The sequence below is a fragment of the Lynx rufus genome, unplaced genomic scaffold (genome assembly GCF_022079265.1).
Source record: "Lynx rufus isolate CCGP_SWC_20201006 ecotype Redwood Valley unplaced genomic scaffold, mLynRuf1.p SCAF_12, whole genome shotgun sequence".
NCBI classification, from domain to species: domain Eukaryota; kingdom Metazoa; phylum Chordata; class Mammalia; order Carnivora; family Felidae; genus Lynx; species Lynx rufus.
In genome coordinates this window covers 55,159-77,931 of record NW_025814826.1, presented here as the reverse complement: position 1 = coordinate 77,931, position 22,773 = coordinate 55,159, and the positions used below count along the sequence as shown (strand labels likewise).

Here is a 22,773-nt window from a genome sequence, read left to right as displayed (position 1 = left end):
TCCGCTAGACTGTGCTTCCCCATTTGGGCGCTTCAAAGGGGAAGAATCTGCTTCCAAGCCCATTGAGTTTGTTTTTAAGAGAATTTCCTTGTGACTGTATGACTGGACTCATTTCCACAGCTCTTTGCTAATTGTCGGCTAGTTGGAGGCTTAGGTCCTAAGCGTTCCCAGACACTTGTCTTAGTCCTTTTGGGCTGCTCTAACAAAATACCATAGGCTAATAAAAAGTAAGTTTTATTTTTCACCCTTCTGGAGGCTGGGAAGTCCAAAATGAAGGCACTGGCAGATTTAGTGTACAGCGACGTCCTGCTTCCTGGTTCATGGACGCTGGTCTTCCTGCTTGGCGCAGGACCAAGGGAGCTCTCACAGCCCTCCTTTATAAGGGCACTAATCCCATCCATGAGGGCTCCACCTTCGTGACTTCATCATTTCCCACATCCCCCACTTCTGAATACTATCACGTTGAACATTAAGAGTTAACACATGAATTTGGGTGAGTGGGGACACAAATATTCAGCCTAGAGCAAGGCTGTTCCTTGTTCTTGGCCACATAGACTTCCTTAATACGGCCGCTTAGTTTAGGAGGCCAGCAAGGAGAATGTCACTTCAGAGAAGGCTCAGGCCTCCTTGAAGTGTATTCACATGATTAGATCAGGTTTGCCTAGCATGATCCTCTTTTGATTGACTCTGAATTAACTGAATTATGTCTGCAACATTCCTTTACATTTGCCATATTCTAAAAGCTAGAGTCAAGTCACAGATCTTAAGAGAAAATAATTATAAAGAAAAGGTGACAGTACTCAAGGGCAGATATAATGGGGTCACTTAGGGTCTTTCTGCTACAAGTATATTAAGGAAGTTCCCTTATAATACTAGTTTTCTAAGTTCTGTCATGAATGAATATTGAATGTGAAAAGATGTTTATTTCACATCTATTGAGATAATTTTTTTAACTGTTTATTTTTGAGAGAGACCAAGCAAGCCAGCAGGGGAGGGGCAGAGAGAGAGGGAGACAGGATCTGAAGCAAACTCTGCGCTGACAGTGGCGAGCCCAATGAGAACCCCACATGCTGCTTAAACACACATACTGTGAGATCATGACCTGAGCCTAAGTTGGATGCTTAACCGACTGAGCTACCCAGGCACCCTGAGATACGTTTTTAAAATATTTGTGAATGGGGGGTGAGGCCAAGATGGCGGAAGAGCATGGAAGTTTTGTGTGTGTCTCCCATCCATGAAATACAGCCAGGCCAACACGAAACCACCCTACACACCTAGAACACTGATCGGAGGAGTAACACAACAATCTGCACAACCTGAACCACAGAATTCAGCAGAAATTTACCCCAAAAGAAAGAGCATGAAGAAACGACAGCCAGGGATTTAACCAACACAGATACAAGCAAGATGTCTGAACCAGAATTTAAAATCACGATAATAAGAATATTAGCTGGGGTCGAAAATAGATTAGAATCCCTTTCTGCAGAGATAAAAGAAGGAAAAAATAGCCAGAATGAAATTAAAGATACTATAACTGAGCTGCAATCATGGATGGATGCAGTGGCGGCAAGGATGGACAACGCAGAACAGAGAATCCGCGATATAGAGGACAAACTCATAGAGAATAACGGAGCAGAAAAAAAAGAGGGAGATTAAGGCAAAAGAGCACGATTTAAGCATTAGAGAAACCAGTGTCTCATTAAAAAGGAACAACAGCAGAATCATAGGGGCCCAGAAGTGGAAGAGAGAGATATAGGTGTATTAGGGTTATGTGAGCAAATCATAGCAGAAAACATTTACGAAACCTGGGGAAAGACACAGACATCAAAATGCAGGAAGCACAGAGGACCCCCCATTAGATTCAGCAAAAACCGACCATCAACAACGCATATCATAGTCAAATTCACAAAATACTCAGGCAAGGAGAGAATCATGAAAGCAGCAAGGGAAAAAAAAAAAAAAGTTCCCTGACCTAAAAGGGAAGAGAGATCAGGTTTGCAGCAGACCTATCCACAGAAACTTGGCAGGCCAAAAGCAGTGGCAGGATATATTCAGTGTGCTGAATCAGAAAAATATGCAGGGGCGCCTGGGTGGCTCAGTCGGTTAGGCGTCCGATTTCGGCTCTCGTCATGATATTGCGGTATGTGAGTTCGAGCCCCATGTCGGGCTCTGTGCTGACAGCTCAGAGCCTGTAGCCTGCTTCAGATTCAGTGTCTCCCTCTCTCTCTGCCCCTCCTCTGCTCATGCTCTGTCTCACCGTCTCTGTCTCTCTCTCTCTGTCAAAAAAAAATAAACATTAAATAAATAATATAAAAAAATAAATGCAGCCAAGAATTCTTTATCCAGCAAGGCTGTCACTCAAAATAGGAGAGAGAAAAAGTTTCCCAGACAAACAAAAATTAAAGGAATTTGTGACCACTACACCAGCCCTGCAAGAAATTTTAAGGGGGACTTTCTGAGGGAAGAAAAGTTGAAAACATATATATATATACATATATATATATATGTATATATATATATATATATATACCAAAAGCAACGAAGATTAGAAAGCAGAGAACACCACCAGAAACTCCAAGTGTACAAGCATCATGATGGCAATAAATTCATATCTTTCAGTACTCACTCTAAATGTCAGTGGCCTCAATGCTCCAATCAAAAGGCATAGGGTAACAGAATGGATAAGAAAACAAGGTCCATCTATATGCTGTTTACAGGAGACCCAGTTTAGACCTAAAGACACCTTCAGATTGAAAACAAGGGGATGGAGAACCATCTATCATGCTAATGGTCAGCCAAAGAAAGGTAGAATAGCCATACTTATCTCAGACAATCTAGACTTTAAAATAAAGACTGCATCAAGGGATGCAGAAGGGCATTATGTCATAATGAAGGTGTCTATCCACCAAGAAGACCTAACAATTGTAAATATTTATGCGCCAAATGTGACAGCACCCAAATATGTAAATCATTAATCACAAACATAAAGAAAGTCATCGATAGTAATACCATAATCGTAGGAGACTTCAACACCCCACTCACAGCAATGGACAGATCATCTAATCAAAAGAAAAAAAATCAAGAAGGGAACAATGGCTTTGAATGACACACTGGACCAGATGGACTTAACAGATATATTCAGAACATTACATCCTAAACCAGCAGAATATACTTTCTTCTCCAGTGCACATGGAACGTTCTCCAGAATAGACCATATACTGGGACATAAATCAGCCCTAAGTAAGTACAAAAAGATTGAGATCATACCGTGCATATTTTCAGACCACAACACTATGAAACTCGAAATCAACCACAAGAAAATATTGGGAAAGGTAACACATACTTGGAGAATGAAGAACATCCTACTAAAGAATGAATGGGCCAACCAAGCAGTTAAAGAGGAAATGGAAAAATATATGGATGTCAATGAAAGGGATAACACCACAACCCAAAACCACTGGGACACAACAAAGTCGGTTATAAGAGGAAAATATATAGCAATCCAGGCCTTCCTAAAGAAGGAAGAAAGATCTCAGATACACAACCTAACCTTACGCCTTAAGGAGCTGGAAAAAGAACAGCAAATGAAACCCAAACCAGCAGAAGACAGGAAATAATAAATATTACAGCAGAAATTAATGCTATCGAAACAAACAAACAAACAAACCAACCAACCCACAAACATACCAGTAGAACAGATCAATCAAGCCAGAATCTGGTGCCTTGAAAGAATTAACAAAATTGATCAACCACTAGCCAGTCTGGTCAAAGAAGAAAAAAGGAAAGGACCGAAATAAGTAAAATCAAGAATGAAAGAGGAGAGATCACAACCAACACAGCAGAAATAAAAACAATAATAAGAGAATAGTATGAGCAATTATATGCCAATAAAATGGGTCATCTGGAAGAAATGGACAAATTCCTAGAAACATATACACTACCAACACTGAAACAGGAAGAAATAGAAAATTTGAACAGACCCATAACCAGTAAGGAAATCGAATTAGTAATCAAAAATCTGCCAAAAACCAAGAGTCCAGGGCCAGATGGCTTTCCAGGGGGAAATCCTACCAAACATATAAGGAAGAGTTAGCACCTATTCTCTTGAAACTGGTCCAAAAGATAGAAATGGAAGGAAAACTTGCAAACTCTTTCTATGAAGCCAGCATTACCCTGATTCCAAAACCAGTCAGAGACCCCACTACAAAGGAGAACTATAGGCAACTTGCCCTGAGGAACATGGATGCAAATATTCTCAACAAGATATTAGCCAACCGGATCCAACAATACATGAAAAGTATTACTCACCACGACCAAGCGGGATTTATAACTCGGATGCGGGGCAGGTTCCATATCTGCAAAACAATTAACGTGATTCATCACATCAATAAAAGAAAGGGCAAGAACCATATAACCCTCTCAATGGATGCAGAGAAAGCATTTGAGAAAATACAGCATCCTTTCTTGATAAAAAGCCTCAAGAAAGTAGGGAGAGAAGGAGCATACCTCTAGATCATAATGCTAATATCATCCTCAGTGGGGAAAAATGGGAGTTTCCCCTCTAAGGTCAGGAACAAGACAGGGATGTCCACTCTCGCTACTGTTACTCAACACAGTATTGGGAGTCTTAGCCTCTGCAATCAGACAACACAAAGAAATAAAAGACATCCAAATCAGCCAGGAGGAGGTCAAACTTTCCCTCTTTGCAGATGACACGATGCTCTATATGGAAAACCCAAAAGATGCCACACAAAACTGCTAGAACGGATTCCTGAATTCAGCAAATTTGCAGGATATGAAATCAATGCGCAGAAATCGCATTCCTATACACCAACATGAAGCAACAGAAAGAGAAATCAAGAAATCGATCCCATTTACAGTTGCACAAAAAGCCACAAAATACCTAGGAATAAATCTAACCAAAGAGGTGAAAAATGTATATACTGAAAACCACAGAAAGCTTATGAAAGAAATTGAAGAAGACACAAAAAAATGGCAACAAGATTCCATGCTCCTGGATAGGAAGAACAAATATTTTTAAAATGTCGATACTACCCAAAGCAATCTACATATTCAATGCAATCCGTATCAAAGTAACACCAGCATTCTTCACAGAGCTAGAACATATAATCCTAAAATGTGTATGGACCCAGAAAAGGCCCCAAAGAGCCAAAGCAATCTTGAAAAAGAAAACCAAAGCAGGAGACATCATAATCCCAGACTTCAACCTATACTACAAAGCTGTAATCATCAAGACAATATGGTACTGGCACTAGAACAGACACTCAGATCAATGGAACAGAATAGAGAACCCAGACATGGACCCACAAACGTATGGCCAACTAATCTTTCACAGAGTAGGAAAGAATATCCAATGGCATAAAGAGAGTCTCCTGAGCAAGCGGTGCTGGGAAACTGGACAGAAGAATGAACCTGGACCACTTCCTTACACCTTTCTTACACAAAAATAAACTCAAAATGGATGGAAGACCTCAATGCAAGACAGGAAGCCATCAAAATCCTCAAGGAGAAAGCAGGCAAAAACCTCTTTGATCTTGGCCGCAGCAACTTCTTATTCAACACGTCTCTGGAGGCAAGGGAAACAAAAGCAAAAATGAACTAGTGGGACCTCATCAGACAAAAAGCCTTCTGCACAGCGAAGGAAACAGTCAGCAAAACGAAAAGGCAACTGACACAATGGGAGAAGGTATTTGCAAATGACATATCAGATAAAGGGTTAGTATCCAAAATCTACAAAGAACTTCTCAAACTCAACCACCCAAACAACAAATAATCCAGTGAAGAAATGGGCAAAAGACATGAATAGACACTTCTCCAAAGAAGACATCCAGATGGCCAACTGACACATGAAAAAATGCTCCACATCACTCATCATCAGGGAAATAAAAATAAAAACCACACTGAGCTAGCTAACCCCTTCTGCCTGTCAGAATGGCTCACATGAACAACTCAGGCAACAACAGATGTTGGCGAGGATGTGGAGAAGGAGGATCTCTTTCGCATTGTTGGTGGCAATGCAAGCTGGTGCAGCCACTCTGGAAAACAGTATGGAGTTTCCTCAAAAAACTAAAGATAGAACTACCCTACGACCCAGCAATTGCACTACTAAGCATTTATCCACGAGATACAGGTGTGCTGTTTCGATGGGACACATGCACCCCATGTATATAGCAGCACTATCAACAATAGCCAAAGAATGCAAAGGAGCCCAAATGTCCATCGATGGATGAATGGATAAAGAAGATGTGGTATCTAGATACAATGGAATATCACTCGGCAATCAAAAGGAATGAAATCTTGCCATTTGCAACTACATGGGTGGAACTGGAGGGTAATCTGCTAAGTGAGTTTAGTCAGTCAGAGAAAGACAAAAATCATATGACTTCACTCGTATGAGGACTGTAAGAGACAAAACAGATGAACATAAGGGAAGGGAAACAAACATAATATAAAAACAGGGAGGGGGACAAAACAGAAGAGACTCACAAATATGGAGAACAAACTGAGGGTTGCTGGAGGGGTAGTGGGAGGGGGGATGGGCTAAATGGTCAAGGGCACTAAGGAATCGACTCCTGAAATCATTGCTTCACTCTATGCTAACTATTTGGGATGTAAATTCTGAAAAATAAAAAATTAAATTAAAAAAGTAAAAATAAAAAATAAAATAAAGTATTTGTTAATGTGGGGAATTACATCATTTGCTCATGTTAAACAAACTTTGCATTTCTCAGATTAACTGAATATAGTTGTGATTTCATTCGTTTTTTTTCTTTTCATTACTTTATCTTTTTTTATGTTTATTTTTGAGAGACAGAGACCGAGCGTGAGCAGGGGAGGGGCAGAGAGAGAGAGGGAAATGTGGAATCTGAAGCAGACTCCAGACTCTGAGCTGTCAGCACAGAGGCTGACACAGAGCTCAAACCCACGAAGTTCGATATCATGACCTGAGCTGAAGTGGTCAACCAAGTGAGCCACCCAGGTGCCTCTATTTTATTTTATTTGGGGGAGAGAGAGAGAGAGAGAGAGAGAGAGAGAGATCACACACAAGAGTGGGCGAGGGCAGATGGAGAGAGAGAGAGAGAGAATCTTAAGCAAGCTCCAGGCTCGATGCGGAGCCAGACGCAGGGCTCAATCCCATAACCCTGGACTCCTGACCTGAGCAGAAATCAAGAGTCGTATGCTTAAACCACTGAGACACCCAGGTGCCCCTCGGGGACTGTATTTTCATTTGGCACCGAGCCCCACAAATTCTGTCACTGCAAAGTCCCCACCAGGCCACGTACCCCCTCCCCCACCCCACCCAACCTCCTCCCACAAGACCCTCCCCTCGACACGATCGCACACTAGTCTCCCTCAGAATGAAATCCAAACTCCTCTCTGGGCCCACAGACCCCGCCAATCTGGTCCTCGAATCTTTGCTGCCCTCGCCGCCCTCGTCCACTCGGCTCCAGTCACGGTCCCCACCTTTCCGTCTCAGGGTCCTCCCACTGGCTGCTCCTAGGCCTGGAATGTGGCTGCCTGCTCAGAGGGGCCCTCCTGGCCCTCCAGCTACAGCGGCTGACCCCTGCCCAGGTCTTCTGCTCCCCAGCACTCACAGCGGAAGCTAGCCGTCTCCTTGTTTACCTGTTCGTGGTCTGTCTCCCCCACCCACACCCTGGTGCTCAGAATGTCAACAGGAGAGCAGGGTCATCTTAAGCCTGCAAGCCTCAGTCACTGGTCACAGGTCACAGTGGAGCCCCACCCCCTAGAACAAAGCCTGGCCAGGAGCAGACGCTCCCTAAACAACTGGTGCGTGATGACACACTTTGCCTGAGAAGTGATGACAGACTCTGAGTGACAAGTACCCTCTAGTGTGGGGCGGCAGGCCCGGTCAGTGCGAGCCCATACATGGCACGGTGTTCTCCCCTGATCCCAGGCCCAGTGAGCCCCCCCCCCCACTTCCCGCACTCCCCACCTGGATCCTCAGTGCCCCTGAGATCAGCACATGGTGTCGGGCAGTGCCAGCCCCTCCCACCAGGCTCCCCCATCCTCCAGGGGGACAATGTACAAAGGGCCACTTCAGCACGGAGCTTCAGCTCCATCTCTAGCCCACAGGCCTGAGGTGGGGGAGGGGAGGGGAGGGTGTGCCCCAGCCCTCTTCTGTCCTCTTGGAGCCTGCTCTAGCACAGGGCCAGGAGGGTGACAGATTCAAGCTATAGTGCAGAGAGGCTTTGTTACAGGAGCTGCGCCTTGTGGCCTGGGGGAAATGCCCTTGCACAGCGAGAGGATGAGACACATCAATGCACAGGGTCGGCGGTGAGCCAGTGCAGAAGGCGGTCCCCGTGTACCCAGGTAGCAGGAGTGGAGTGGCGCTCCCCCATGTGTAGAGGGACAGTTGCGAGGTGCAGCCGTGCACTCAAGAGGCTAAAGTGCTGTAGGGTGAAGGGAGAGAGACGAGCAGACCCGGCAGGGTCTGGGCCAAGCTAGAGGGCAGAGGCCTGGGCTCAGAGTTGGCTCCCATCCTGCCTGGGACCCTCTGCCGCAAAACCAGGCACAAAGAACTTGCTCAAATTGTGGTTCCGGAAACCTGAGCTGATAACCCGAGACGTGACCATCCACCCAGTCTCCCAGGCCAGGAGCCCGGCAGTCATCCTGAATCTGGCTTCTCGCTGACCTCGAGCTCCCCATTGCCAGGCACATCGCTTCAATGCCCAGGTACTCGTCGTCCCACCCGGCCCCCTGTGCCACTGTCCCACACTGCCTGTGCCACCATCCACGCTCACCTGGACATCAGCAGCAGCCTTGCCAGGGAAGGGGTTCCTGGCTTGAGCCCCACGAGCCTAGCAAAGCCACATCTGATGTTGTCCCTCTCAGCTTGGAACACCTGCTCCCAGGATAAAGTCCAAATCCTCTAGGAGGCTCCAAGTTTCTGTGTAATCTTTCACTCCCTGCCAAGGTAGGCTCAGCTGAACTGCAATTCCCCCAGACTGAGGAAGGACTGAGCTGCCTCACCCCTGGCCTGCCCCGCAGGGCTCCTCACCCTACACTGGACGGTGCTGAGCAACTCTCCTGGGGCCCCAGCACAGAGCCTGATGCAAAGGAGGTGCTGACGACAGCCCCCCTCCGCCCCCAAATCCACACACCTGCAGCTGCAGTCAGTGCTGCTGGGCTCTCACAACTGGTCTGGGGTTGGAAAAAGTCTAGTCCTGCCTGGGCAAGGCACACCCCGATGAGGTGGCTCATGGACAGGAACTCGACGGGTCCCCCACAATGGGAGGGAAGTGGTGGAGAGCGGAGACACGGGGAAGGGCTCCAGCCTTCAAAGCGCTCTGAGCAGGATGGCTGATGGTCCGGAGGAGACCCGGCAAGGAAGGAGGGGAAACAGGAAGGGATCTCAGTTCACCCCTGGGTGCTCAGTTCGCCCCTGGTTCACCCCATCAGTGCCTGGCACTATGCCCGGCTGCTGCTGGCTCAAAGGATGGGCTGGGATCCTGGTTCTGCCCCCCCGCCCCCATCTCTGGAATCCTACTCTCTTGGAGGCAGAAAAGCGGGGGCTGGTAACACCGCCTCACGGGGATCTGGGGAAGTGACCAGGCTGCTCCTGGCCCAGATCCTACAGCTCCGGCTCTCTGGGAGCCCAAGCAAGGTCTTCCACCTCCTTCAGGAGAGGTGGCCTGGAGCAGGTGCGCCTGGGGAGCCTCTGTGGAGCTGGAACATAGAGCCCTTTCTCTTTTCCCTTCCCAATCCAACTCTGCCCACCCCTGCCTTCGAGGGGCCATGGCGCCCTCGGCTCAGGACCCGACTGTCTCCACCGGGGGACACTCAAGAAGCATTCACCAAATGGCACAGGGCACCATGCAGGGCTGTAGGCACCGGGGCCTGCTCCTTCATATGGAGCCGCCAGTCTGTTCTTGCTCCTCTGATTAGTCTTTTCCCTCTGCTAGATCCCGAGAGCATTCCGGAAAAGGGCCGCAAGTGCCCAAATGTCCCACTGAGTGTGAGAAAGAAGAGAAAGGAACAGCAGTGACCAGACCATCACCACAAGGGGACAGAGTCATTCAGGAGTCAAGTGGCCAGGGTCCAGGCCTTAGCAATGCCACTAAGCTTGCCGGGAGAGCCTGAGCACCAGGTGAAGTGCTCCATCTTGTCTCACCATCACGTGACCATTTCACAGAGGGGGAAACTGAGGTTTGGAGAGGGGACAGGACTCGCCCCAGGTCAGGCAGCAGCGAGCTGTGGAGAGGTCCTGGCTCAGCAGAGACCACGTGCGTGCCACTGCAGCTCACCAATGCTCAAGACCTCCCCGTTCCTGCCGGACCTCAGTTTCCCCCACTGACCATCGGGGGCACAGACTGGATCTCCCAGCTTCTGGCTGACTTGAGTGTTCCAGGTTCTACAAGGCCCACATTCTAGGTCTGCTGCTCCATCTTCCTCCTCTGAGTTCCGTGATCCCGCTTCTCTGGTCTGGATCACGGGGTTCTACTTTCCAGGTGCTGTGTTCTGGTGCCTGGTCCCCAAGTTCGCCTCTCAGAAAGGTCTGCAGCCCAGGCAGGTTCTCCAGCCCACATGCTTCATTTTCATTCCCTGTATTCTCTCCCAGCCCCCAGCAGTCGGAGCCCACAGGTCACCACCTGAAGCTCCAGTTCCGTCGGCCCTCAGGGCTGCTTTAGGGCATGAAAATAGCTGGGGAGGCCTGTCCCAGGCCCCAGGTCACTGGGCTGAAGGGGATACTGGAGATCATACTCACAGCTGGGCAGGAACACTCTTCCCCACTCTTCCCTGTGTCTCCAGGCCCACGTTTCTGACCACCCCCAGCCCTGCTGGCTTCTGCCCCCACCAGTCCGCATGGCAACAGCCCCCAAGATGGCACTTCCCGAGGACAGAGACCTTGGGTCATTTTTCTTTGGGGTCAGAGCCTGGTACTTCCTTAGTGGGTGTCTGTTAAGCACTTGCAGAATGAATTAACCAGGTGTGCCCGGAGTCCCGGCAGGATTACACACTGTCACAGCCTCAAAGACCAGAGTTCACATATGACAGAGATGCTCACGCTGTGTGTGCGTGCAGGTGATGTGCTCAAAAACACAGACACGTCACACCCTCAAGTCAGCAGAGCTGTGCCCTGGCACCTAGCCTGGGCCCTGGCACTTGGCTGAATGACAGCTGACCGAATGAATGGGTGCTCTGTACTAGGTATATGGGGGAGACGGACATCGAATCCTCACCCAGGATCAAGGCTCAGCTGTGATTCCAAAGACCATTTCCACGAGGTCGAACTTGACTACATTGTAGGAGGACCCCCTGGAAAGGCACTTCGCAGCCAGAGTCAGTAAGGAAGGCAGTCAACAGTGCTACACTCCCACCTGGGCACCCGGATGGAGGTGAAGCAAATAGCCCTAGGGCCACCTCTGGCTGGGAGGGGCAGAGGGCATCTTGGGGTGGGGTGGGGTGGGGTGGCTTTCCAGGTGGAGGTGGGAAGGTGAGGGCCCTGAGGCCTAACCCACAGGACAGGAAGGACAGCAGAGGTTTGAATGGAATTCTGGGCGTGCTACATCCCAGTAGCCCCAGGTCTGGACTCTCTCTGACCCAAATTCCGAGAAAGAGAGACACACAGGCTAAGCTGTCTGCCCCAGGCGCGCCTGTTCTGGGGGATGGGCCCGGGGGCAGGGTCCCTCTGGAAGCCACTCACACTTGGTGACCCCAGAGTCTCATGAATGGGGAGCTGGCTGGTCTCAGGGCACCTTTTCTTAGACCTCTCTCCTTTACATGGTAACTTCATTTTTCTGGTTATAAAGGTTTCACCTACAACCTAGGAAATGTGAAAACCACGGCGAAAGAAGGGTAATATCACCCACCATCCCTGGGGCTAACATTTGGCCTAAGTTCTCACACGCTTTTTTTCCCGTGCACCTTCTTGCTGGAATGAGCTATCGATGTGGATTTCCTGCCAGCTTTTGGACAGCAAGCATTTTCTCTAAGGAGCTTTGTCCTCCGCATGGGAAGACCCAGTGCAGACCTGAGCCCTGGGGACTTTGCTCTCCTGGGCTTCTTCCCATCCCCCTCAGACCTGACCTGGATCCTGCAGACAAATGCTCCAGCTGGGGACCGGAGTGGGGGAGGGGTACGGCCACATAGCCCTGGGCTCTCCTCTTACAAGCCACAAAGGGACTACCAACCACTCCCCAGGGTGCTCTGGGTCAGTCCCAAGCACCTCGGGCCTTCAACGTTCCCTCTGTGAAATGGGCACGTTTGGCTAGCTATCTGGCCTCAAGGCTCCCCAGCCTGGTCTCCTCTCTGGGCTGCAGGGACAGTCGCCTGAACTGGGCTGCACCTTACAGCTGCTTTCCCTGTCCACTCCACTGGCATCTCAGACCAGGCCCTCCAGGTTCTCAGCATCTTGTGGAGCAGCTGGATGGAAATCCTGGCACGGTGGGTCAGCCTGGCCCTTGGGGTGGGAGTCAGGCAGGGCTTCCTGGAGGTGTCTTAAAGGATGAGCCAGCACCTGCCAGGAGAGGAGGGGAAGGCCACTGCAGACAGAGCGATAGCATCTGCAAAGGCCCAGTGGCGGGGTGGGGCGAGGGTGGGGGAGGTGTGTGTGGGGGAAGCCAGCACCTGGATTCTAGTCTGGGTGGGGTGCTGGTGCATTTTGCCCTCCCCACATGCCAGTGCCTGGAGGCAGACCACAGAGTCTGTTACATACCCCACTGGTGGCTGCAGGACCACTGCCCCTACTCAGGTATGGCCTCGAACTTCCATGACAGCAATAACACACCAGGCCCCACAGCAGTCCTGGACACCTCTGAGAGGGGGTTTGCCTGGGGGCCCTTTGGGGCCAGGTACTGTGGTTTATTGGCTCTGAAAGAGGTCATCCCGCACAGACAGAATCCCTCTGACCCATTCCCTGGACCTCTCGGCCATGGTGGAGGAGCCTCACAGCCTCTGCTCTAGTCCTTTTGGCAGGTATGACCTTGGACCCATCACCCACACCCTGTGGGCCTTGGCTCAAAGACTGGAGACTGATCTGGGCTGTTCCAAGTTCCAGATGGGACCAGAGCTGGCTCTGCCTGAACTGACCACTAGTGGGATTCTGACTCAGCGGGGTGTGGCAGGGCCTGGGAAGTCTGTATTTTCCCCAAGCCGCCCAGGTGAGGCTACACGGGGCTTCCAGAGACAGAGCCCCAGGACTATGGGGAAGAAGGGAGTGGCAATCAGGGCCACAAGGAGGGTGGCCTGGAGGCCAGGACACCAGTGACGTGGTTGTCTCGGGCATCCAGGCTTCAGAGACCGTTCCATTTTGAGTGACTGAGGGGCCTATCCAAGGGGCCCCATCGGGCTATGGGGATCCTACAGGCTGGATACAATCGCAGCCCCACCACTTCTCGGCCCTGTGCCCCGGGCCCCAGGCACCCTCAAACTGCCAAATGGGGAGAATAATAGTACCTGCTTCAAGGGAAGTTAGCAGGCGTAGCTGAGATGATGCCGACAAAGTGCTTGGCCCAGCGCCCAGCACATAGTAAGTGCTCGATAAATAGCAGCAAATTATGACTCAGAGGTCAAGGTGGGGTAGAACAGCCTGGGAAGTCATCCATTATGGGCCCCGGTCAATCAGAATCCTGGAGACTGCCTCTGGCCACCCTCCCTTGCTTAGACCCCCATCTGGGCTGCTGCTTCTGGGAAGTTCCCAGCCTGCCAGGAGAGGGCAACTGGAGGTCAGACGCCGAGGAGGTCCCAGCGTCAGAGCAGGCTCTGGCCTCCTGCCTTGGCACCTCACCCTGCCCCTCCCAGGGGATTCCTCCTTCAGCAGGAGCCAAAGTCTAGAGTCAAACAGGCTCTAAATTCATAAAACAACGGAGTAATTAGGGTGTGTGAATGATTATTTCCAACTTTATTTTTCTAGATAAAACGAAAATAAGTGGGCCAACAGGGGAATTTCCACTTGGGGCGGTGCAAGAAAACGTATTTTGGGACCCCGTTAACTTCCTGGGTTACAGGCAGTGCTGTGGGCCCATGTCAGCCCCACTCTAGACCACAGGAGGGCGGACCACTACCCTTCTACCATGCCTGCTTTCAGCCCCGCCCAAAGCCTCACTTCCCCTTCCCTTCTGGCAGGTGTGGCTAAGCAGGGTCCCTGTGACCATCCCTCCATGGTGTGAGGCTGCCCTCTGGAGGGTCAGTCTCCTCCCACAGGGATGGAAAGGGAGGAGGAATGGGTAAAAGAACAGGGATGCTCCCTGGGGCTGAAAGTCATTCACTCATTCATTCATTCATTCATTCATTCAAGCTCCTATAGGATAGGGAACTCACGGCCTAGTGGAACACGCCACAGCAAACACACTGAAGAAAGAGAAGTGGTGCTCTGCCCAGCCCACAGCAAGGAGCCTCTCTGCACAACGAACGGATGCTGAAGCCGAGAGGCAAAGGATGGGTGGTCGTTAACAAGACAGAGCCTCCATTCCCCCATCTGCAAAAAGGATTATCCCAGTACCTCTATCACAGGTTGTTGTCCAGATGCAATGTTAGCTACTAATATTTTTATGGGCAGGCAGGGTACACACGAGTGGGGCTGCAAGGCCAGAGAAACAGCAGAAGGGGGGGAGGGTCTGTGGAATTTGGGGTGGAGGAGGCTTTTGAAGGGTGACAGAGTTTCAGGGCACATAGGAAGAAGTGGGTGGAACAGACATTCAGGCAGAGGGAACAGCATAAGCAAGGGAATAGAATCTGACGTTTGAGACCCGTCTGGACCATTTCTCAGAGCTCTGTCAGGTTAATGCTTGGGATCCAGTTAGGTCATTCTGTGCAGACAGCCCAAACCAGGCCAAGGTCAAGAGGATCCAGAGCAGAAGTGACGCAGGGTCAGAGGTGCAGAGGTTCCCAGGAAGGGAGGACACCAGTCCTCCTTCCCCTCTGCCCTCCATCTCACCACGGGTTACTTATTCAGAGTGGTCTCTTGTCCTGGCCTCAGCCTGTCGGATGCCTCCCTCTCTCAGCTACAGTATGGCCTGACAGCTCTCCAAGTCTCTGGAGCCTTCTCTCCTTATTCAACCATCCTTTATTAAGCACCTACTGAATGCCTGGGTGCTAAAACTGGCATGGACCAGCTCCCACTGCGAGAAGGTTAAGCTGTTGGAAGCCTCAAATGGGCCTTGCTGGAAGATTTACACCATGGAAACCTGCCAACGCTGTTTATCAGGTACCTTTTTCTCCCAGAGGGCCTGTTGCCAGCACACCATTGCCCCCTGCCCAAGCAACGGACACAGAAAGGCAGGCCCCCGCCTATAGGGACTCACACACAAGAGGAAGACGATCGCCTACTGGAGCAGGCTGTGTAGTCTTCCAGGACGCAGGGGTGAACTGGGAGACCCATTCTGGAAAAGGGGGCATAAATTCCCACTAGAAACTGAACCAAGCTGTTCAAATAGCACTAGTGTGCCTCGTTCCCATTTTAGAGGCAAGGAAACAGAGGCACAGAGAGGCAGAGTCACCAGTCCACGTTCACACAAGAAGTGGCAGAGTTGAGATTTGAACCTGGGCCACTGAATCTGGAGTCCTTGCTTTTAACTTCTGCCCTTGACTGTCCCAAGGTGCAATTATTGCAACGCCCAGCCCCCCACCCCCCACAACCCCGGCCCTCCCCCCCCCCCACACCGCTAAGCAGCCAGCACAGTGCTACGCAAGACCATGGAGGCCCAACTGGTTTTGCTGCCCAACTAGATTCCATTCTCCTGGGGCTAAGGTCTGTGTCCTCTCCACCCGGCTGCCCATGACAGTGCCCCTCACAGGAAGATATTGCGTTTGTTGGTCTCAGTGTCTGAAGAACCTTCTGGAAGGGAGCCCTGGCCCCCCATGTGCAGGGCTAGGGCTGACTAGGAGGAAGGGGTGCATTGTGCAGCAAGGAGAACAAAGAGGCTTTGGCCTTGAGGAACACAGCAGGGTCCGTTGAATGCCATGGCTAAGGTGCCCATAGGGGCACAAGGAGGACCACCCTGCCCCGGCTGATACCCACTGCTTCTCTCTTCTTCCAGAATAGCGTGATCACACGGACTTGCAGGGCCCCCAGCCCTGGCTTCCCTGGGTCACATCCAGCCCTCACAGGATCCTCATCGCCACAGGGTAAAGTTAGCCTGGCCCACCAGCTGACATCAATGCCCCCATTTTCCAGGTACACATACTGGCACAGCGGCCAAGGATTTTCCGAGGCCTTCTCAGGGGCTGGGCTCCCTACACTCATCACCTCATGCAGACCTCCCCACAACCCTGTGGAGGAGTCTCCCCGTTTGACAGATGTGGACACTGAGACTCAGAAAGCAGACTTGCTTGGGGTGGTCCAGCCACCGGCAGATGTGGGCCAAGCAGCCCTGACCACAGCAGGGACCCTGGGCAGACTCCAGAGGGGCTGCTGAGCCAGATGGCAGCACTGCCGCCCCTTCAGCTCCTCGCTGTCCTTGGGAGCTTGCTTGTGCCAGCTCGCTGGGATGGCCTGACACCTCACCTCCACCTGGCCCTTCTTCCCTTCGTTCACATGGGTCACTCCCGTGCCTGACCAGCCCCCCCTTCCACAACTCTCCACCCCGACCAGGTGCTCACATCTCACAGCCTCTGCTCCAGCCATTCCCTCTACCTAGAGTGCTCTTCCCTTTAGTGCTGAGCAAGCCAACTCTTCCAGCAACTTCTCTCTCTTCCCTGGACTGGCAGAAACTCTTCCAAACTTTCCCAAGCCCCTGTGCCTATCTCCTCAGCACCCAGAGGCCTGGATCTTCAGTACCCGCCCTGCCCGGGGAGGTGATCCGCCAGTATCCACAGCTCCCCATCAAGGCAGGTCATGACTGGTGTCCCAGGAGTGGCAAGGAGTGCTATGTGAATGGGGCAGTGCCAGTTCTGGGGGGCCATGGAGGGGTCTCTCTGGGGTAGTATTCCTGCCCACAGGCCTTCTAGGGAGTCTTCCAGAGCCAGGAGAGTCACGTGACCTCCAGCTACTAGGGCTGGCTGAGACCCACCTCTGCTTCTCATGGCACTCCAGCTCAGGTGCCACCATTCTGACTTACATCCAAGCTATCCTCCCCAACCCAGCTTCCAGAACCCACTATTTGCAGATATTGATAGAGCCCTCCTCCAGCCAGGTTCCCTTCCCCACCCTGGGCAGTGCAGTGAAAAGCACATGAGCCTGGACGCGCCCCCCACCCCCTGCCCCAAACCCAACGAAAGGACTAGGGGTGCTCTCCCCACGCCCCTCCGCCTGGTCCAGACAAGCAGCCACAGTCCCAGCCTCTGCACCCGCCCTTTTCCAGGACCCCGCTGGAGGCTTGGGGAGTGGGGGGCACAGCTCACAAAGAGCCTTTTGAGCCCAGCGCCTAGGGGTTGCCCCTGCCCAGGCCTAGGGAGGGGATCTAAGGCATGAGGCTTTGCCCTCCAGGGCCTGGGAAGGTCCTGGGGCCAGCCTGTTGGGGGAGGGGGGGGCAGAGCCCAGTAGTCTCCCTGGAATCCCGCCCCCACATCCTTGTCTCTATGCCCCCAACCCTGGTCCTGGGGCTCCCACTCCCGCCCATAGGGTGAGGCTCAGGGAGGGAGGGGGCTGTGGGAGTCCTGACGGCTTGGCGGGGTAGGGGTTGTGCCGGGAGCCCAGAGATGGAGGCGGAGGGCCAGGAGTGCGGGGATGGAGGGGCTGCGGCTAGGGTCACCCTGGACGTCAGGGTCAACTCACCCATCTTCAGCCTGGTCTCAGCAGCGCAGGCAACAGCGGCGGCGGCGGCAGCAGGGATGGCTGCGCGGCCCTTAAGGCCCCAGCGGGCAGATGCTGGCGTCTGCTGCAGCCTCTGACCCCATTTCAGGCTCTGGCGGAGGCTGAGGCATGCGCCCGGCATCGCGGGCCTCGCGGCCCCGCGCCCGGCCCACATCCCCGCCTCACGCCCCCACCTCCACCCCTTCCGCCTTCCAGGCAGGGCCGCCAAAGCTGCACCCTGGGACGCGGCGCGGGGGAGGGCCCCCCCCAGGAAGGGTGTGTGGGGCGAGAGCGGTGTCAAGGGGAGGCCGAGCTAGGCGAGAAGAGGTGCCGGCTCCCGCCAGGCTCCCCGGCTCCGGACCCCACCCCATTCCCCTATCGGAGCCCCCTGCCCTTTGATCGCAGTTCCCCTGTAGGCCCGGGGCCCTACAGTCTCCCTGGCATCCAGTAGTCTCCCTGGCATCCGGCCCTCACCTCTCTGTCTCCACGCCCCCAACCCCCGGGCCCGGGGCTCCCACTCCTACCCCAAAGGTCACGCTCAGGGAGGGAGTGGGCTGTGGGAGCCCTGACGTCGTGGGAGGGTGGTTATGCCCGGAGCGCAGAGATGGAGTTGGAGGGCCAGGAGGAGGGCGTGGATGGAGGGGCTGCGGAGCGGGTTCCCTGGGATGCCAGGGTCAACTCACCCATCTCCAGCCTGGTCTCAGCAGCGCAGGCAACAGCGGCGGCGGCGGCGGTGGCGGCGATGGCTGCTCGGTCCTCGAGCCCAGGCGGGGAGATGCTGGCGTCTGCTGCAGCCTCTGACCCCATCTCGGGCTCGGGCGGAGGCTGAGGCATGAGCCCGGCATCGCGGGCATCGCGGCCCCGCGCCCGGCCCATAGCCCCTCGTCCTGGCCCCACCTCCACCCCTTCCCGCGGTGCAGGCACTGCGGCCAGGCTGCACCCTGGGACGCGGCGCGGGGAAGGGGCCCCCCGGGAGGGGCGTGTGGGGCGAGAGGGGTGCCAAAGGCAGGCCAGAATGTGGGGAGCAGAGGTGCCGGCTCCAGCCTGGCTTGGCAGCTCCGGACCCCGCCCCACCCCCCACCGGAGCCCCCTCCCTTCCGTTCACAGTGCCCAGCTGGGCCTGGGCGCGGGAGTGGGAGCCCAATAGTCTCCCTGGCATCCGGCCCCCACCTCCCTGTCTCGAAGCCCCCAACCCCCGGGCCCGGGGTTCCCGCTCCCGCCCCTAGGGTCATGCTCAGGGAGGGAGGGGGCTGTGGGAGCCCTGAAGGCGTGCGGGGGGGGGGGGGGGTTAGGCCGGCAGCGCGGAGTTCAAGGCGGAGGGCTAGGAGTGCCTGGATGGAGGGGCTGTGGCGCGGGTCCCCCGGGACGCCAGTGTCAACTCACCCATCTCCAGCCTGGTCTCAGCAGCAGAGGCAACAGCGGCGGCGGCGGCGGTGGCGGCGGCGGCGGCTTTGGCTCCGCGGCCCCCGGAGCCCCAGGCTGGGAGATGCTGGCTTCCGCCGCAGTCTCTTGTCCCATCCCGGGATCCGGTGGCGGCTGCAGCGGGCTCCAGGCTTCGCCCGCGTCGCGGCCCCGGGCCCGGCCCCTATCCCCTCCTCACGCCCCCACCTCCACCCCTTCCCGCGGTCCAGGCAGGGCCGCCTGGCTGCACCCTGGGCCGCGGCGCGGGGGAGGGGCCCCTCGGGAGGCGCGCGTGGGGCGAGAAGGGTGCCGAGGCGAGTCCCGAGCGTGGCGAGCAGAGGTGCCGGCTCCCGCTAGGTTCCGTGGCTTTGGACCCCGCCCCACCCCCAACCGGAGCCCCCTCCCCTCTGTTCGCTGCCCCGCGCTGGGCCTGGCGAGGGGCGCGTCGGAGCTGTGGGTACCGTTGACAGTTAGGCCTCTGTGCGCATGCGCACTGGTTGCCTCTTCTGAAGTGCGCAAGCGCGTTTGTGTTTGGCGGGATCCCTTGTTGCCGGTTACTGAGAAGTGGCAGCTCCCCAAACGCGGATCCTCACTGCTGGGGTGTTGTGGCCAGGCGGGTTTGGCCTGTCTCCGGCGCTAGTGTTGGGCTCGGGAGGCAGTGGAAAGGGAGGGCGGGGTGAAGTCTCTGTGGAGCCCGCAGGCTTCGCAATGAAGAGGATTTGGCGGTTCGGGAGGGAGAAGGGCATGTCGCCCTTGGGCTCCGCTTCTGGCTTGCAGAGGCAGGGCAGGGGCGTTGGGCAGAAGAACAGTACAACTGACAACTTGCTGCTGGGTTTCCATGTCCAAGACAGAGATCTCAGAAAGATCCACAAGGCTGCCTGCGTGGGCAACGCAGCGCAAGTGCAGCAGATTCTGTTCTTCGCGGAAAATGGCGTGGATGATAGAGACAAGATGAACAGGTAATAGGGGCTTGGAGGCTGGCAGGGAGGAGGTGGGACGGACCTGGGAGAAGAGCACACCTGGCCTAGCTCTACCTGTGCATCCGAGCCCTCCCTCGGGGGGCTGGGTTCTCTTCCCTCCTGAGGTCCCACTGCCCCTCGGTCGTGGGAACCCTACGTGGTCTAGCACCAGGCCGACAGCGTGAGCGGCAAATACAAAGTCTTCAGCTGCCCTGGCACGTACTCGTTAATTCCTGAATAGACCACTTGACTCTCAAGTTTGACGTGATTTACCCAAATTTCAATAGTAATACACACGAAATTAAGTGTCGACAACATGTTGTTTTTAATGGACTCATTTTCATACCATAACTTCATAGAAAAGTGCATAATGGGAGAAACAATTCCTGTAATCAACTTCTGGGCTAGAAATTCTTGGGACAAAATCCAGTATCCAGTTTATGTCTGTGTACACTTAGGTGTGTGTGCTATTTCCTGAGGGACCTTGGAAGGACATTTTGAAGTGGAAGATGGCTCTGAATAGGAGGACTCCTTTTTCTCAAAATGTGTACCCTTCCTGTATTTGTCAGTGTTAGGTAAAGCAAATGAAAGCATCCTGGTTTTAAGAATTTTGAGCTACACATGCTCTTCTTGTGATGTCATTAAGGAAATTTTTGGGCTCACTATCTTGTACATCTGAAACTGATAGAACACTGTATGCTAATGAACTGGAATTAACCTAAGAACTTATGTTTTTATATAGGAAGTAGATTTGCCCTTCCAGATATCAAAATGTACCTGAAATTTCCACAAATTATTCATTTACACACAGCTGAAAAGACAGATAAAGGAGTGGTGCAGAGTAGAACATGACCAACGCTCAAATATACATAAGACTTTTGAATTTGATACTGGTGACATTTCATATTAGTAGGAGAAGGTGAATTATTCATAAGTAGTGGAGAAACAGCCGATTTGGAGAAAACTTGTTAGCATTTTATCTCCCTAAAATAAGTTCCAGATGGGATATCAATTTAAAAATTGTAATATGCAAAATAAGAAAAGTAACAGAAAAAAATCCCACAAATGCCTATTTACCCATCCTAAGAATGACTTGAAAAGCAAGACTTTTGGGGGGTGACTGGGTGGCTCAGTTAAGCCTCTGACTCTTGATTTCGGCTCAAGTCATAATCTCAGGTGTTCGTGGGTTCAAGCCCTTCGATGGGCTCCCTGCTGTCAATGTGGAACATGCTTGGGATTCTGTGTTGCGCCTCTCTCTCTCTCTCTCTCTCTCTCTCTCTCTCTCTCTCTCTATTTCTCTATTTCTCTCTCTCAAAAAAAAAAAATTGGGGCCCCTGGGTGGCTCAGTTGGTTAAGCGATCTGACTTTGGCCCAGGTCATGATCCGTGCTTTGTGGGTTCGAGCCCCGCTTCAGGCTCTGTGCTGACAGCTCAGATTCTGTGTCTCCCTCTCTCTCTGCCCCTCTCTTGCTTGCACGCTGTGTCTCTGTCTCCGAAAAATAAATAAATATTAAAAAATATTTTTTTAAATCAAGAATTCTGGAGATTGATTTAGCAACATAAAAAACTAAAAGCCTCTATCAGAAAATAATATTATTAAAATAAAAGACAATGCACTTGCAAATATTTACAACATATTTGTATCAGACAACAGAATCTATCTTCGTTTTACAGGGAAGTCTTTGAAATCAAAACGAACAAAAACCTGTAATTTGAAATCGTGCAAAGTATTTCTTTGCATATCTACAAGGGACCAGTGGACATAGGGAAATATAGTGTCCCTGGGAAAAAAGAAATTTAAGTGAAAAAGGGACTGAAATACAATTTTCCATCTACAACCTTTGTGAAAATAGAGTGATGGTGCTTATACTGCCGCTTAAAGTTTGTTTTCGACTTTCCAATAGACAATTTGGTGTAAGTACCACATTTAAAAAATAGGTATTCCTTTTACCCATCAATTTTATTTGTACTAAAATATCTTTAGGAAATCACTAGAGATAAATGACATACATTTTGCTTTTCTCAGCACTATTTAAAATAGCAATGTATTAAGAAGAACTCGTATAATGGCTTTTATAAGTAAATGTCATTACATCCCTAAGATGGATATGTGATCATTGAAAGTGGCATAGATAATAGATATACACAGAGATGCAGAGCTGTGCTTTAGTGGATCATTAAGTGAGAACAAAAATCAGTGTGATCATAGGTACACACAAGCAGACTACAGTTTTATGTTAAGCCCAAAAATGCACAAAATGTGACGACATTTGTTATTTCTGAGCCTTTGTATTTACATGCATTTTTCTTTGCCTTCAAAGAAAATCTGTGCTTTCTACAGGAAAAGGTGTATAAAGGTCCTATTAAAAGTTTATTATCAACAGAAAGGGTTTATTGTCGTTGAAGTGATCCTGGAGAAGAGCAAGAATATTGATCTTATATACATAAAAATAATTTCTCACTTTGTGTTAAAAAATATTTTTGGATGTAAAATAAGAAAAGTGAGTTAATTGGGGCGCCTGGGTGGCGCAGTCGGTTAAGCGTCCGACTTCAGCCAGGTCACGATCTCGCGGTCCGTGAGTTCAAGCCCCGCGTCAGGCTCTGGGCTGATGGATCAGAGCCTGGAGCCTGTTTCCGATTCTGTGTCTCCCTCTCTCTCTGCCCCTCCCCCGTTCATGCTCTGTCTCTCTCTGTCCCAAAA

At 52.0% G+C, this 22,773-nt stretch overlaps 1 long non-coding RNA gene across 1 annotated transcript in view; it reads right to left on the bottom strand.

Moving 5' to 3' along the window:
- The window catches only part of LOC124507616 (uncharacterized), a 156,930-nt gene extending 147,584 nt beyond the window's left edge, over positions 1-9,346 (bottom strand). The window contains exon 1 of the long non-coding RNA XR_006961052.1: positions 9,144-9,346. This is a non-coding gene — a long non-coding RNA (uncharacterized LOC124507616). The remainder of the gene's footprint in view (positions 1-9,143) is intronic.
- Positions 9,347-22,773: the final 13,427 nt, after the last annotated feature.